This window comes from Cimex lectularius, unplaced genomic scaffold (assembly GCF_000648675.2).
Source record: "Cimex lectularius strain Harlan isolate CLEC.00 unplaced genomic scaffold, Clec_2.1 scaffold207, whole genome shotgun sequence".
NCBI classification, from domain to species: domain Eukaryota; kingdom Metazoa; phylum Arthropoda; class Insecta; order Hemiptera; family Cimicidae; genus Cimex; species Cimex lectularius.
In genome coordinates this window covers 214,466-232,722 of record NW_019392835.1, presented here as the reverse complement: position 1 = coordinate 232,722, position 18,257 = coordinate 214,466, and the positions used below count along the sequence as shown (strand labels likewise).

Genomic DNA, 18,257 nt, shown 5'->3' with positions numbered 1-18,257 from the left:
GGTTATTTATTCAACTTGTACAATCAGTTTTTAACCTGCGCTGTATACAGTTAGAAACAAAACTGTTTAGGAAATACGAATATCTTGGAAAGTCGGTTTTTGTTTCTACGCGGCCAAAATTCGAATATGGGCCCTGCCAAATTTGGATCCTTTAACGGATTACTAACCAAACAGGCGTGACCAGATAGAAAACAATTCAAAAACAAAAGCCAAAACACATTGACACAAATCAACTGGAGCGTTATTATCTGAGAAAAGAACGTGATGAAAGATCGCAGAACGTGTGGTCAATAAATTGACAAATGTGATCTATACGGAAACAATCCGTTGACGATAAATAAGGTTACTTCCAAGGAGACTTTATCGAAGTAATAAATTGAAAAGGATACGGTATAATTTACAACAGAACTATAAACCAGTGTTTGTTCACAATCCACCGGAGAAACTGTAGGGAAAATGCGCAATTTGCAAAAAAAGTACACAATTTTGGCGTTGGTGAATTTTCGGAAATTTGAATGGGAAAAGTCCACATAAATGGGGTGGGACAGTTATTTCAGACCTAGCAACCCTGAAACTAAAAAACGTGTCTCTCTTAGAGAAACCACAGAAAAAAATTGGGGAAAAATGCAACATTAAAAAATAATAAATCCATTATGTTTAGTGGTCTAATTGACCCAGTTAATTATTCTTTTTATGTAAGGTCTTGGTTGAGATGAAAAAGTGAATGTCACGGGCGGGACACTTTTTCATCTCAACCATGACCTTACATAAAAAGAATAATTAATTTAAAAAATAATCCAATATTTTCTAACAATAATATTAAATTTGGTAGTTATTGTTAAAAAAGTAAAAACCATAAAGCGCCTTACACCCCCAACAGTAAGGTTTTTAATATTTTAACAATATTAAAATAAATAGTTTCAAAAACGACATTTGCAGGCTGTTGCTGATAAACAAAATCCTCGTATGTTTTTCAAGTGGTGAGGATTTTCCTGGGTATTTTTTTTACCGGTGAGGAAATTTGGACAGAATCGGGGACAAATCCATAGGAAAAGGGCGGAATTATTTTTTAACCAAATATATGAGGAAGAAATAGTCAAGAAGACTAAACGAACATACTTTGATTAATCTTATTAAAATAAATTTAAAAAACCAGAAGCTTTTCCGCCTTAACTTTATCTCAGTTGGATAAATTTTCAAAAATTTGTAGACTTATTTAAATCATTCTTTAATTTATAGAGTCTCCTTTTTTAGATGGCTCGGCTGAATTTCCCTTCAGCCAATGACGCTATCAAATGTTTACCTTTTCTTTGTAGCAAAATTATACAGGGTACCTCAGGCCTAGTTCAGCTTCAAAACTTCAAACACAACCCTATACATCCTAACACATCATTTGAAAGGATTCTTTACGCTGAAAACAATGGTGCAATCGTATTTTCAATTGGTCAAAAAATGACGAAATTATGGCAAAAAGTTTGAAAAAACAATCATTTTGTTTGATTTTTATTAATCACGTTTCATGTTCGAACTGCCTGCCTTGCGTAAAGATGCATTATTTTTAACCACTCTTCACCAGTGCCCAGAGCGATAGAGTCAGGGGAAATGGATTGACCAGCATTTTCTACCTTTGCCGCAGTTCTTCAACTGAGAGGTGCTGGGTTATGATTGGCGAGGACACAGTTTTTTCGTGAGGTCCTATACACCTATACCTATATATAAAGTGACTTGATGAACAATGCGTACTGTGAAACCTTACGTAGTGTTTTTAGTAGCCTATAAAGCTGCTTGCCTGGGTAGGTAGCAGTGTGGTCAAACCTACCTCAAAAAATTGAGGATCTGAGGACCTTTTAAATTATTTTCGAAGAAATAAGACCCAATTAATTTATTTCCGACAAGTTCACACAAGTATTCATATTGATACTATGAACCACCTGATAATGATAAGAGTACGAAATTCTCGGATTTTCCTCTGCCCACGTTCGAAAATTCCAACGGTTTAGTTTGCCATTAGAGGTGAACTTGGATTCATCAGCACGTAGGATGTTTGGAAGAACGTTTTCTTCAGTCTCCTAAATCGATATTTTTGCAAGAAATGTTAAACGCCTGTCATAATCAGAGTCCCGAAGTCCCCGAACAAGATTATAGCGATAGGGCTTAAATTTTTTAAGTCCGAAGTACAACTCTAATTTTATTTTTGAAAAACCTAAAACCCTTCCGACATTTCGGAGAGAGGAATCCGGATTTTCGCGAACAAACAGTAAAATATTCAGCTCCTCGAAATACCGGTTTCTTTTTGCCATAACGTTTTGCCATTTTTGACCAATTTAAAATCCAATTGCACCATTGCTTTCAGCATAAAAAAATCCTTTGAAATGATGTGTCCGGATGTATGGGAAAAAAAAAAAAAAAAAAAAAAAATGATTCTTTTAGAAACTATATAAATCACGTGTTTATAAACAATTTAAGTAGTAGATAAACAAAATTTATAAAATAACAAGAACAAAACGACAACTAGCATAACAAACAGTAAACTAAATTTATATATTTCATATAATACAACTGTATTTATTTCAAAACAAACTATGAAATTATTGCATTTAATTTTCGTTTAAATGTATTAAAATTTAAATGAAAAAAAAACAACAATATTTGGACATATATTTCCTTCTCTCATTATTCTATTTATTGATGAATAAAATATGTAATTTGTTTTACAAAAGGGTACACTAAACATAGATGAATGCCTGGTAGCATGTATTGGGACATTGAAAGTGATACATGAAATGAGGTCAGTACAATTTAGTCGCCCATTGATTATATTGTAAAGAAAAAATAGATCAAAAACCCTCCTTCTGTCAGTTAATGTTGGAAGATTATAAAGAGAAAATAATTAATTAATGATTATAATATGGCACTTTTAACAAAAACTAATCAAATAGGTTTTAGAAAGGGTACTTTCGCCACCGTTGTAAAAGATTGTGCCAACAACTTAATTCCACGAGTAATTTCGTAAAAAATGGAAAAAAGCCACCGGTCGATATTAAAAATTAAATACGACGCTCTCTCAGTCCTCAAATCACCCTTTACTTTCCCTTTTTGGAAAGAAAGTGACGAGCGGAAGTCAGACTTGTATTTCGACCGTTTGGAAAGGATGTCATCATTTTCTACATCAGGATTCTCTCCTGGTGTATTCGCAAAGATTGCACTTTCGTCGAGTCCGACATCCTTTTATACAACCGCAATCTTCAGAGTGAGAAGAAAGGAAATATAAATGTTGACGGCCTCTATTTTTATTATTTCACTCTCTTATACTGTGTTTCTAACAATTTTTATTTAAAAAAAACACGTTTTCCTCATCATATTTGTTTTCTTCCCGTCAATTGCTTAAACCAAGGGGTAAACACTTTCTATATAAATGTTGTTTCTATTTATGCTCATTCTTTGGCAAGACGGGACAAAATACCGTTTTCAGCTATGTTTAGTGTATGTGCTATTTTGTTTTCGAAAAATAAAAGTAAAGTAATTCCCATAATATCATGAGCGCTCCAAGTACCCGCTGGGTGTCGTAAACGAGGTGTCAAACAGTTATACAATAATTTTTCATATTATGATCAATTAAAAAGCCATGGCTATGTCAGAATTTAGAACCAGACCCGCCGTGGCAAATACCAGCCAGCCAGTGCGGTCATCTTGTTAATATACTATTATTGTTAAAAATTATATTACTTTTTATTTAAATGTAGCACTTTTTCCATGAAACTGGAGAACAATCCCCACCTCTGGAAACACTGAGAAGGCTAGTAACAGGTTAGGTTAGGGTTAGGGACATGTTAGGAAAGATTAGGTTATATAACCAGATACTTTTTATGCAAGGGATTCGGGATAGTGTTGACAGGTCTGAAAAACAATATTTACCCCTACGATCCGTGTGAATTTTCCCCGATCACATCAAAATTTTCCCCCCCTGTTCAAAGTTTCCCGCCTCTTGAAAATCCACCACCACAGGTAATAAATACTTGGAACTAGTCACTAGTGGGTAATGTCGGTTTTAAACCTATGCATTCGATTTTTTTATTAATATCATTAAAAACCTTGAGTGTAAAGCGTTCCCTAGTTTTATTTCTATAAAATAACAACAAAATTTAAAAATAAATTTACTATTATTGTTTAAAATTATGTTTTTTTAGTAAATTGGGCGTTTTTTCCACTTTCTACCTCTCGATTCTCCCTACCAGGGACACTTTTTCTTCCAAAAAATGGGGAAAATTCCCACACCTGGCAACATTGTTCAATGGCTAGATTAAAGTTAGGGCATGCTAGGCTATGTTAAGAAGGGTTAGGGTTAGGGATAGGTTAAAAGGTTTAGGTTCGGTTAGGATAAAGGGTAGGTTAGGTTTAGGGTTAGGGTCAAGTTAGATTACATATTAAGCTTATCCATAAGGATTCGGTAGTTGCCAAGTCTGGAAAAAAAAGTTTCCCACCCGAGTTGTGTAGATTTTTTCCCAAATTCCATCCAAATTTCCCCACCCGTTCAAAAAAATTTTCTCGGAAATTCACCAGTACCTAAAAGAAAAAAATATAATTCGACAATATGCTATGTCGTTTTTGAATCTTCTATTTGATTTGATTTTTACACTTTTTAATTAAAAACCTCGCTGTCGGAGTGTAAGGCGTTTTATAGTTTAATTTTTTTTTAATAACAATAAAATTTAAAAATAAATTTAATACTATTGCTTAATGTTAGCTTTATTTTTTGTAAATGAGACATTTTTACATTTTTCCACAGTTTCTCCAATGGATTATCCATTTCCCATCAGGGACACTTTTACCCCCAAAACTTTGAAAAATCCACACTCATGGCAACACTGAATTACCTAACCATTACCCAACCCTAGCTCTACCTAACCTAATAATTTCCTAATTCCAAACTTGTCCTTAACTTTAATCCAGCCTAGCCTAATTTGACCCTAACTCTTAACAACGTGTTTTTAGTTTCCTCTCTTTTCACTCCACTACAGCTGGTGATGTAGTAGCCACTTTTTTAACGGAATCAGTATTGCTCGAGTCAAGCTTGGATTTTGGATTTAGAGAACCCAGGCCTCTTTTGGAAACTCGACAAATTCTCCCTAATGCTTTATTTATTCTTCACACGTTTTATAACTTTGCTGACATCACACGTTTTTCTTCCCATTCAGGACCTCCGTTATCTTAAGATAATAGTCATTTCACACTGTTTGTCCTTTAGGCTTGAATGAAATTCTTATACCGACGACTTGTTCCCTACCTAGGATTGTACATCGACATAGATTCAAAACTTGGACTTTTTTTACTGTTTTACAAAACGTTCATAAGACCGATATGGACTTAATGAATAGGTGTTTGGGTCAACCAAAAAATCCAACTGTTCCCTTGTCAAGTCCTAGGGAAAAAACCTTCTACGACTCTGATACATCCATGAATTATTACGTTCGTGAGTGTTTAGGAAGAAAATAATTTGATTTGAAAATATTCCAACGCAAGTGTTGATGTCGACAATGACATGATATTAGTCAGTAGCTCGGTCCCGCCCATTCTCGCAGGTCCATACTTGGCTTTCGGTCACGCGAAATGTCGAAAATGACCAAAGCAAAACAGCTATAGATCGCGTTACATTTAAATCCAGCTGGTTACTGAATATCGTACAACTCTCGGACCACCCGTAGGCGAGATGTAAATGTCAACCGTAGCGGGGTGGATGGAAGGGGCCGAAAGGTAAAAATAGAGGCGTATTGTTTATACTAAACCTTTAACGCTCGGATGTAGGATATTATACAATGAAAGAAGAAGGAAAGATCAGGAGAGAAAGGATTGGCCCAGAGTGGGGAGGAGATCAAGGACTCAGTACGTTGAAGAGTGGAATCTATGACCTGGGGCCGAACGTTATCCCAGGCCTGACGACAAGTCCCAAAACCTCAAACCAACCGCTACTTCCAACCAATCGTTGCCACTGTCAAACTACCGTATATCATCATTGAAATACCTTTTAAGTGGGAAAGTTTTGACTAAACGGCTTATATACCATAGTAAATTTTACTTATTTGCCGTCCAATAAAAATATTATAAAACAAGAACATACACAACAGAAATAACGTGCATTTTCACATTGCATTCAATAAATGTGAGGATAATACAATAATCCTTTTGGACACGGGGTGAAACTTGGATGGAATTTGGGAATATCTACACAACTCAGGTGGAGAAATATTTTTTACAGACCTGGCAACGCTGTATGGAATCCTTATGCATAAGCAGTACCTCGATATATAACCTAACCTGACCCTAACCTTACCCAGTGTTTCCAGGGGGAGGATTTCCCCCAATTTTAAGCCAAAAGTGTCCCTGGTGAAAAATTCACTCCATTCGGCTGAGGAAATATTTTTTTATGCATGGTTACTCGGCACCGAATTCTATGTAAGCAGTAACTGGATATACAGTGTGTTCGGTTATCGTGTTACAAACTTTGCCAGTAGATTCTACATTCAAAATGGAACCGAAAAGGCCTAATTAACTACGGTCCGAGTTTCGGAGTTATTCCCCTTTTTTTGATTTTTTAAGATTAACGCCAAAACTGAAAGGTATATACCATTGAAAACTACCTTAAATTTCCAATAAGATGATCAATAGTGAACTTCTAAACGATGGTGAAATAAGCGTTTGAGTAGTTGGAACAATGCATTTTTTTTCCAAAGTTGAAAAACATACTATGGTGATTCTAAACTACTGTTTCCAAATCCAGATACCAGCCAATTTCAGAAAACGTATTTAATATCCTTTTTAATGGTGTTATTGCTTTTCTAATTTCTTTTTCAAAGATGAAGAAATTGATGAAGGAAAGGAAAAACCGTGTTCGACAGATTGATAAGGCGGAAGATTAAAAATAAATAAAAAACTTAAGGAAATTTTAAACGAATTTATAAAACGTTTTTTACTCTGGGTTTGAAATTCAAATAGTGCAAGTGTTTACTTATTTACCAACACGACTGCAACTTCAATTAAAGAATTATTGTATTATTGTACCATTATTATCCGGAATAAAAGAGTTTTAAGATTCAAAAATCTTTAGTTCATTCATTCAAAATTTTCTTTAGGACATGCTGTTTTTTAGTTGTTTTTAAATTTTTTTATTGTTATTAATCCTTCCACCTTACCAATCAGTCAACCACGGTTTTTTCCTTACCTTCATCAATTTCATTGAAAAAGTAATTAAAAAAGTAATTATACCACTAAATAGAATATTAAATGGAGTACGTTTTCTGAAATTTGCTGGTCGCTAGGTTTGGAAATAGTAGTTTAGATTCACCATAGTAAGTTATTCAATTTTGGAAACAAATTTATATGTTCTGGCTACTAAAACTCTTATTTTACCAATGTTTACAAGTTTAGTATTGATCACACTTTATTGGAAATTTAACGTAGTTTTCAATAGTATATACCTTTTAGTTTTGGCGTTATTATTTTTTATTTGTAATGTCGTGAAATCTTAAAAATTAAAAAAAAAGGAATAACTCGGAAACTGTTGAGATTCGGACCTTAGTAATTAGGACTTTTCGGTGCCATTTTGAATGTAGAATCTACTGGCGAAGTTTGTAACACGAGTAGCCTGTATATGTGGATATATAACTTAACCATCCTAGCCTGTACACGACCTAATCCAACCTAACCTAACCTAACCTGTCCTACCCCTAACACAATGTTGTCATAGGTGGAGATTTCCCTCTCAATGGAAGTGCTCCGGGTCAAAAATCCACACAACTCCAGGAGGGAAATATTTTTTCAGACCTGGCAACACTGCCGAATGTCTATAAATAGGGAGTAACTGGATATTGTGTGGATATGTAAGCTAATCCTTCCTAACCTAACCTAACCCGTTCCTAACTCTAATACAGTGTTGCCGGGGTCAGGATTTTCACCAGGTTTTGAGAAAAAATGTTTAAATGGTTAAAATGGTTAAAAATCGAGACAACTCCGGAAGGAAATTTTTTAGACCTGGCAACACAGACTGGCAGTTGACAGAACACGGAAGATGAACTTTCCACCGGAATATAGTGACAACTTAATTATAAAAAGGAGAAATAAATGATTTTATGACCCAATAAGGTATCTGCGAATGAAATAATAGAAATCAAAGATTCTAAGAAGCAATGACTCCTAAAATGCAAAGTAAATGTAATTCTTTGTTTACGTATATCTACAATAAACCACACCAAGGAATCAAAAAAATTTCAAGCTATTTAAAAATATGAAAACGGGACGATCGCCCAGTGGGCAGATAAGAATCCAAAGTGAAAGGATTTTAAGTCCGGACACGCCTCCGTTTAGGTCACATTCGCCGGAACGCTAATTCTCGAGAAGCAATCGATGAGCCTCATTTATAAACTATTTGCCGTCGTAATTATGCAATTTCACATCCGACGAAGAAAGGAGCCAATAGAAGCCGAATAGAAATTTCATAATTTTCTCAACTGGACTCACATTGAACAGGTGTGTCGCTCCGGTTGATTTTCAACTTTTCCTCCATCTCGTCTCGTCGAATCTCCGCGTGTTCTTCGGCTTCTTCATCTGAAAAACAGAAAAAAAATCATGATACACATATTGGAAAAAGCGTTTAAGATGAATCCTTGCCCTTTCCCTCACAATTTTAACATACACAATCGACTCTTTTATTTCGGTTCATAAATAATCGTTTATGTAAAGACACTTCCTTTAAAAAGAAACCTTTTAACAACACGAACTTTCTACATGAAAATGGCAAGCAATACAACAGTTATCAAACATCCCTCCAAGGGCTTCACATTTCCAACCATTGTTTGACATCAAATTAAAATTGATAACCACAGAGAACAAATAAATATTATAATAGGATGATATAGTACTTATTGTAGTGGTGATGAGGATAGTGATGAGCATATTAGGAAGGGGGGTTTGTTCTCCCCAGGCACTGCAGCCTTCTGGCTTATTGTACCTACTTACTTCCCTAGTTCAGTGCAATAGACTCGATCCTTCTTCTCAGAAATATTGAACCGCTGCTTCGCATTCGAAGATGATATGGTGGCTGTTTCCTCCTACTCAATGCATAATCTGCAGATGGGATCATCGTTATATATGGCATGTTGTGAAGGTGTTTTCTCAGAAGCCAGTGACCGGTTAATAGTCCCATCATTCCTCTGAGACTAGCCCTCTCTTACTGCAGCAGTGAGTTTGCCAGACTTGGTGAGGGTTGTTTTAACATAAGTATACTTAGCGCCGCTCCACTTCTCCTTTTGTTTCATTTGGATCCATGGATGGAGGATTCTGTGTTTGTTTTTGTTATCCCAAATATAGGTTCGGAGCCTATATATGGTGTTGCAGATCCTCGTCTAGCCAGCGTGTCTACTTTTTCGTTACCCAAAATCCCTTTGTGACCTGGCACCGAAGATATAGGTTGTTGTGTTTCCCCAGGTTTTGGAGATTTTGGATGCATTCACGGACTAATTTTGTTGTGATTTTTTTACCTGTTAATGCTTCAATAACTATTTGGCTATCAGAGCTTAAGGGGATTATTTTGCCAGTATAATCTGCTTTAAGATTTTCTAGGGCACAAGCTTTGATGGCGTGTATTTCTGCTTAAAGGGCCGAAGTGTACTTCCTTAATGAATTTGATTGCTCATATCTTGGGCTTGTACAAAAAACACCCGATCCAGTTTCTTTTTTTGTTTTAGAGCCATCTGTATATCATATCATTGTAATGCTCTCCTGAGTTCTTCCACTTCTTTATAGTCTGTTGAGACTTATAGGATGTTGTAAAGAATTTTTCAGGGATCATATAGTCAGTCATCCCCCACGAGCTTTTGGTATTACACAGTCAAAATATTCAAATAAATGTTTTTATAAATACGTAACATTAAATTTCAAATTCACAAAATTCATTGACAGACATAAAAGCCTGCGATACCAACATATTCAGAATGAATGCAGTGCACAAATGTATTTATTTGTGTGACTTACTTATCTAATTTAATTAGTATTAGGCTAGATTATAGTTTGCATGGTTTTGGGGCTGAAATGACCTAACTGTCGATAGCCCCATCGGAGCCCAACCCCGTTGGCAGGAAAGCTAAGGAAAGCTCCGGGCACCTGGCCCCTAGGGTCAGCACATCGGGGAGTGGCAACACTGCGGGGTGAAAGTCCGATACCAACATATTAATTTATTAATTAATATTTTTTAGCATATTAAAAGACTTGAAGGTTTTGCGCCAACAATTGGAAATATTGGGCATCCAGTAATTTGTACAACCAATCTCTCTCTTGAAAGGGTCTCTGTCTTTTTCAATGTACTATATGGAATTTAACAAAGCTTTTTTTTACAATTTTCTTCATACCCAAGATTGTCAATGACTCGAATGGTTCTTTATTGGAATGCAAAGACATCCCTATCAGATGCTGATTGTCCCCAGACCAGTATGCCATACGTTATGCTCGAATAAATAAATGCATAGTAAACACTTTAATTACTTTTAGGGAAACCTGACAGATGTATATTAGAGTTCAGGCGCTTGACCAGTCTCTCACAATGATCACCTCAATTCAGGAGAGGATCAACGCTTATTTCTAGGAGATCAACGATGTCGGAGACCCCAGACAGATCGAGAAGGCCCAGAGCAATTGTCTTTGTTTTAACTTGATTAAGATGTAACCCATTCGAAATGACCCCAGTCACCATCCGACCAAAGAATTCTTATTTGTTTCTAAAAGATCTCCCAAATCGTTTCCCTTAATGGAAGATGTAATAACTGTTAAGGAACGATCCGTAACCTCGTAAAAATATAATTGTATAGATCAAATACAGAACCGGACCCCAAATTGAGCCCTGTGTTACATCTATTTTTACATTTTTCAGAATGGCAGACTGTCCTCCAGATTTGAATGGAGCCTCTGACAAATCATACCAGCTCAAATTTTTTTAATAAGTAGCTCATGCGGGATAGTATCAAACGCTTTACTCTTGTCAAGAAAAGTGACCACCGAACCCTTCTTCCAAACATTTCAATGTTGTATGAACAACGTCTTCTGTACTTCTATTTTTACGGAAACCATCCTGATTTTTGTCCAACAAATTATTTAGTTACAAGTAGTTCAAAAATGTGGTATTACAATTCTCTCAAACTGGAAAAATGGTTATTGTTACATAATGTGACATTATCACTTATTTTAGAAATGGAAGGAACCATGGATGAACCTCTATTTTCAAACATTCTGGAAATACAGATTTGTAAACAATACTTTCATTTCATAACGTACACAAAGGTTCCACTATATAAACAATAAGTTGTTTTATTGTGTTAGCAGCTTTATGGCCATAAAAATAAGGTACATTAGAGTTTTTAAGGTTATTCGTAACTTCTAAGGCTGTAAGGGTATAGCAAGTTTTAATGTAATCACACTGAATATCACAGGAAAAGTCTAAAGGACCGTATAAAGATGTGTTCTGAATACGGCGGGTTTTCACGAGAATCACGAGCGAAGAAATGACTACTATGCATAACAAATCAACTCTTCAAGAATCATTTATTTTGACCTGTTTAACATTCGTGGACAACACTGTTCCACTGTTCTTAACGAGTTGTTATTTGGCGTTAGGTCAGCAGAGCGTAAAATTGTTCCGAGGGGTCGTTTTCACACGCAGAAAAGTCTATTATTCGTACAATTAATTTTCACGATTAGTTGAACGCTTTTCATATTTTGTTTTAAAGTTAGTTTGTGTAATGTGTTTATTGCATTATATTTTCTTTTTTGGATTGAGGCCTTTATCAACAACTACTTTGGTAGTGAAATATTTTTTGACTTTATGTTACCATAAAAGCTTTATTTAACCCTCTCTGGCCCAATTGGCTGACTCCTGCAACACTAATTTAACCAATGGTTAGTGGGGCAAGTGAGCTTCGAGAGGGTGCAGTGTATTGGGAAGACTGAACGTTTTGACGGCAATCTTCATCTTGAAATCTTCAATCTCCAACTCTTCACCTGCTAAAACCTTCTCAGGAAATGTGCCGTCATGCAATGTCTTCAAATAGCGTCAACGTTATTTAAACCCCTTCCTAGCCAAATGTAACCCTAGAAAATAACCAGCTTTAGCAATTTGGTTAAATATTAGCGGGAAATCCCGTGAGGTTAGGGTGCAGAGTGGCTCCTGAAGTGTTTCTACCAATTTCTACCAGCTACACTGACTTTTTTGGCGCCAATGTAACATCTCTATATCGGAAACATCAATCTTCAACTCTTCACCAACTACAACCTCTCCAGTAAATGGTTGTCCTCCATCATGCAAAATGTCTTCAAACAGCGTCAACGTTATTTAAAACAGATTATTAACCATTTACAGCAAAATTTACCTCTAAAGCCACAACAACTTGAACAATTTTGTTAAAGATTAGCGGGAACTCCCGTGAGGTTAGGGTATAGTGTTGCTTCTGAAGTGTTCCTACTAGTGTATTGGCGACACTTATTTTTTGGCGCCAATATAAAATCTCCATCTCAATAGGGTCAAATTATTATATTTTTCCGTAGGAAAATATTCAGTTTTATTTAATATAAATCACTGATGTTTATTTAACTCCCACATCATATAGCTTGGCGCGTGGCCCTACTCAGTCAAGCTTTTCCGTAAGTCCAGATCTAATTTTAACTAGACGTTCACCTGTTGTTTTTTGATCAATTTAAATAAATTAAAATAGAATTATCTTTTAGCCCTTTCCTCACCTTATATTTATCAAAACGTTATCTTTCACAGAGGGTCATAATTAATAATTCCTTATCCAATTATTTTATGCTTGATACCATATTTTATGTTTTAGCACAAGCTTTCCTATGATTGTAAACATCGAGATGGTCTTAGAGGTCCATGCTCGTGTTTATAGACTAGCCAATGCAGTCATATTTCGTATTTCTATATAAATAGATAGATAGAAATAGGGACGTTTCCCTAAATCATGGCAATTTTCTTCGTAGATGAATAGGGCCCCTTTTTGCTCCGGGTCATTTTTGTAGGCGGTTTCGAAATTCATCAGGCCGGTAACAGTATGACCGAGAGAGGTAATGGACTCGCATTGCGGTAAGAAGAAGCGTGGATTACGCCGATCATCGACCACCAGACTGTGACCATATTTTTTTTCGGGGTGGGGGTGAAGATTCTGTTTGATGTCCAACGTGGCGAATCATCGACAAGCCACTGACCCGTTCACGATTAGATGTCACAAAAGGTGACGTTATTCTTCACCATGAAGATACATTGTAGCCATTCTTCGATCTGACGACACCCAAAACGATGTCCTTATATTACAAAAAGGTTTTAGCCAGTTGTGCTGTGTGTATGCCAGTTGGTCGTTATGGGAAGCGAAATCGATAACTTTTGGAAACGAAGATACTTGATAGTTGATCCTGAAAGTTGTTTGTGTATGTGGGCGCCCTCCCGGGAGGATGCGGGCGAAACGTTCTCATCTCGAATAGTGTCCTTGTAAAAGGACGTTAACTTTACGTTGAAAATGGACGGGTAGGTTAGCACGGCGTTGAATCTGACGCCGCTGGTCAACTGACCGCCAAGGTCGGTTTTCCATACAGAACTCGTTTTTTTCTCTCTCTCTCCCCATCTTTTATTTTCGTAGCCTTCCTGATTGTGCACGCCTATATTATATCGCCTGTGATTAACTCCCGCGGTGAAACTCGGCAGGCTTTCCAAGAACGATCGCCCCCACACAGACGAACGTACTTGTCGGGCCTCCCACATCTTCCTCCGACCCCTCTGGGGATGCCTTCGACGACCAATGTTTGTCTAGTTCCGACGTTGATCGCGTCAATGTTGATGTACTAACAAAGTTGTCGGTGGGATAAGTCCCAGTCTAAATGGAAATATTCGTACCGCTTTTTGGTAGTTTAACATTTAGCCATTAGACAAGTAGGAAATAGTTGGTTAAGTCCGGATGGAATGCTCCTCCCCGCGGTCGTTCGAACCGTTATGTCAGAAAAAGCCTGAACGAACATGTGACCACGGAAAAGGAATAACTACTCAACATATAAAAAAAGGTTTATATTTAAAAACATATTACACCAAAAAATTATTTAAGATTTTGTTTTTCTTATCTTTACTCTTCTGAGATAGCATGTGCCTGCATAAAAATTCACCAATTATCAATGAAACTCCAGTGGACAAGGATTGGAGATTGAAGATTCTAAGATGGAGATCTTAGTTTGGCGCCAAGAAAACAGTGTTGTCAATACACTGGCGGAAACAGTTCAAGAGCCACACCTCACCGCCCTAACCTCACGGAATTTCCGTGTAAGAATCTGTACTTGGAAACACCTGTAAAAAAATTGCTAAAGTTGGTGACGCTTTAGGGCTACATTTGGCCAGAAAGGGTTGAATTTGAAGACTGTTTTGCATGGTCAGGGCGACACATTTCCTGAAGAGGTTGCAATAGGTGAAGACTTGGAGATTGAAGATTGCAAGATGAACATCAATGATTCCAAGATGGAGTTTTTTATTGACGCTAAAACAATTCAATGTTGGCGCCAATCTAAAATCTCCAGCTAGGAATCTTCCATCTCAAAACAATTCATTTTGCCAATACATGGGCGGAAACACTGTAAGGGCAACACTACGCTCTAACCTCATGTAATTTCCCGCTCATCTTTAATAAAACTGCTAAAGTTTGGATTGTTGTAGGGATAAATTTGTCCAGAAAGGTTAATGACGTAATATTTGCAGACTTTTTGTATGACGAGGGAGGTTGTAGAAGGCAAAGAGAGCTTGAAGATTAAGATTCATAGATGAAGATTTTAGTTTGGCACCAAAACAATACAACCAAAAAATACAGTGTTGTAAACACACACTCGCAGAAACGCAGCAGGATCTGCGCCCTCCCTAAACTCACCTCCCCCCCAAAGTTTTAACACAATTCCTAAGTTGTCTCTATCAGTCAACACATTGGGCCCTAAAGGGTTAATAAGTGTTTTAAATAACATTGACACTATTTAAAGACTTTTTGCAAGGCGAGGGAAGGCATGTTTCCTGGGTACGTTGTGTGAGGTGAAGAGTTGGAGATTGAACATTCCAAGATTGTAGGTTGGCGCCAGAAAATGCAGTGTTGCTAATATACAAATCACTTTTTAGGCTCAACTATAACAAAACTTCTAGTGTTTATGTTTAAATGGTAAACATTCGTTTCCTTTTCGTGATTCAACCTCTTACAACAGGAAAACTAAATTGATTTTTTTTTTTTTTTTTTTGCGATTTCCATTCAGTACATCCGAACGCTAATCAGGCGATTAGCGACGGAGGATGAAAATGATGATACTGTATGAAAATGCGGTTCGACAGTGATCATTGGATAGCCAGTCGAATCATTAATCACTTCAGATGAGAACGGTATTCACCGTGAGAAAATCATTTGATGAATTTACAGGGATTGGAGATACGATCATTACAAAAAGTGCTTGTTTAGCATCTATTTATTTTTCGTGTATATGGGTTTCCCTGTAGATCGAGTCAATTTAATACTTTTTTCTAAGATGGAGATTTTAGTTTAGCGCCCAAAAATTCGTGCTGCCAATACATGGGAAGACAAACTGTAGGGACAACTTTTATAGAGACTGTGCATGATGCAAAAACAAAATATACCAGGGTGAAGTTTAGTATGTAATATTTACGCAGTTTATTTATTATCTATAAATAAATACACGTTGGCAGGTGTACGTGAATGCGTTAAATCGTTCTACTCGGTGCGCCTAATAAGTATTCATATCCGCGATGGCGAATATTCATTTCACGGTTTTCACCGGTAATTCTTTCCTCCTAGAGACCTGGAACTATTACGAGCTACGGTCAGGGGTCAACTACAGTTTTTCTTTCCACAACAGTCAAGGCCGATCGTTCCAATTCTTACAAACTGATTTAAATACAATTCAAAAGGAGTCGGCCGTCGGTTTCCGTTACCCGGGTGGAATTCGACAAAAGGAATCAACCTCTGCCGTAAGAGCTGCCCATTCGGGACCTTGCCGTGGTCGAGGAATTGTGGACAATAAACATCCAGGAGGTGCTCTTTTTCATAAATACCTTCTCGGTCCGTGGACCCGTTATATCAAACAATGACTCAGTCCGCTTCGTTCGATTTTTTCTTAAAAACGTTGATACACCTTCTACAAAGAAGTAACAAGAGGATACACGTTCACTTAAAAATCATGACTTTTCAAATGAAAAGCACAAAAAGCAACAAAATCTTTACTTATAAACAAAATTGAGTCTGATCTTTAAACAACAAAACAAGATACATCACGAAAATGTGACAAATAAAAATAAAAAATCTTAAGTCTATCCTATTTATTCTATTCACGTCATTTTCTTGATATTATTTTTGTTGTCAACAAAAAAAAGCCATTCCTAGACAGAATAAAAAAAAATTATTTTTTCCGATTTTCCATGTAGTCAAGGAGTAGGTCGAAACATGTCGAAAATGTTCAAAACGTCGTGGAAATAAGATGAATATTTGCCGGTTTTTAAATTACTTTGTCAGAAAGGACGAATTTGACCTACAAGTGACCTTTAAACTATGTGTTTTGAGATGGATACACAAATCTTTTTCGCGTCAACGATTACCAAGGAGTGCGTGGGTTAAGATAGGAATGGTTTAGTTAGGTAAGGTTAATTGGTGCTAGGGTTAAATTGTTAAGGTCTACACTAGATGAGGGTTAGGTTAGATTTGGGTTAGGGTTAGGTTAAATTAGGAACAGGGTATTGGAAGGTAGAGTTTGAGTTAGCATTATGTTCGGTTAGGTTAGGATTAAGGTTAGATTAGTACTGTGATTAATTAAGGACGGGTAAGGTTAGTTAGGGTTTGAAACGGATTAAATTATGTTAGGTTTAGAATTCGAAACGGGCTAGGTCAGGATTAGAGAAGATAAAGTTTAAATTAGTGGCATATTATGATTTAATTTTGGTATAAGTATCATCACTATAGTATACCATTAGGGAAGATAGAGTTTGAGTTAGTGACGTATAATGTTAGGGTAGGTTAGCATTGGTGACAGATTATGTTAGGTTAAGGTTACGCGATTACGAAATTTATGTTTAGTGGTCTAATTGACCAATTTACGTATTTTAATTAATTATTCCTTTTACGTAAGGTCTAGGTTGAAAACGTTAATTAAAGCGGGATTCGAACTCTAGACCTTATATAAAAATAATAATTAATTGAAAAAAGTAATTTGGTAAATTAGACCACTAAACATAAATGGATTAACATTTAATAAGTAAAAAAGTTTCACTTTACTAACAGCATAAGTCGCTGAGAATCTAATCCTGATTACACGACATTTGAAAAATGGTAAAAACAGGGAAAATTCGAAAGGTAGTAGGATGAGATGGGGAGTAGGTGTCCGAGTGGATAGAAGTCACGATAGTGGTTAGAGCAGCGTCGTATTTAGCCGAAGTTCGAATCCTACTCGTAACACTAACTTTTTCATTTCAACCAAGACCTTAGATAAAAAGAATAATTAATTGGAGTTAGGATTACGGTTGGGTTAGTGTTAGGATTATGAACGAGCTAGGTTAGTCAGGGTTAGGGACGGATTAAGTAACGTTAAGGTTAGGTTTAGGGACGGTTGGTTTAAGTTATAAACAGGCTAGGTTAGGGTTAGGGACTCATTACGTATGGTTATATGTGGGTCCAGGTTAGGTAAGGTATTCTTAGGGCCTGGTTAGATTATATATATCCATGAGACAATGTTTTTCTGTAAAGAGGAGATATTATGCTAGTGAAAGTAGACACTACAGGTGACTTTATCACCTTTAACGTTATTTTGATTAAATGAGCGTCGGTGGCCACAACAGTGTTGTCACAGCGCTCATTATCAGGTAAAGGTCCCGGGTTCGAATCCAGCGGCCCTGTATTCGAACCCGACATGCTTACAATGGGCTTTTTTTTTTCAAAATCACCGGCACCCCGAGGTGTCTATATGACCTCGTAGTTAAAATACCCTGATTTAAAAAAAGTCATTATGATCGAAACCAAATAGAGTGCAGGTGTCACTCATGTCATCGATGCACCTTGATACTGATTTAACGAAAATCGACGAAGTTTCTACAACACAGAAGTTACAACCCAAAAAATGTCAACCTCTCTAGACATATCGCGAACTATTCTGACGGCCAATTAATCTTTTCTAATCGGTCGGGTGAAATGTTTTTCATG

General features: G+C 36.5%; 1 protein-coding gene across 4 annotated transcripts in view; it reads right to left on the bottom strand.

Annotated features, from left to right (window-relative positions):
* LOC106667180 overlaps window positions 1-18,257 on the bottom strand; it is a 77,708-nt gene that overhangs the window by 36,633 nt on the left and 22,818 nt on the right. For all 4 annotated transcript variants that reach the window (XM_014394940.2, XM_014394941.2, XM_014394942.2 and 1 more), the window contains exon 2: window positions 8,512-8,598. The gene's annotated coding sequence lies outside the window, so the exon portion shown is untranslated. The remainder of the gene's footprint in view (window positions 1-8,511; window positions 8,599-18,257) is intronic.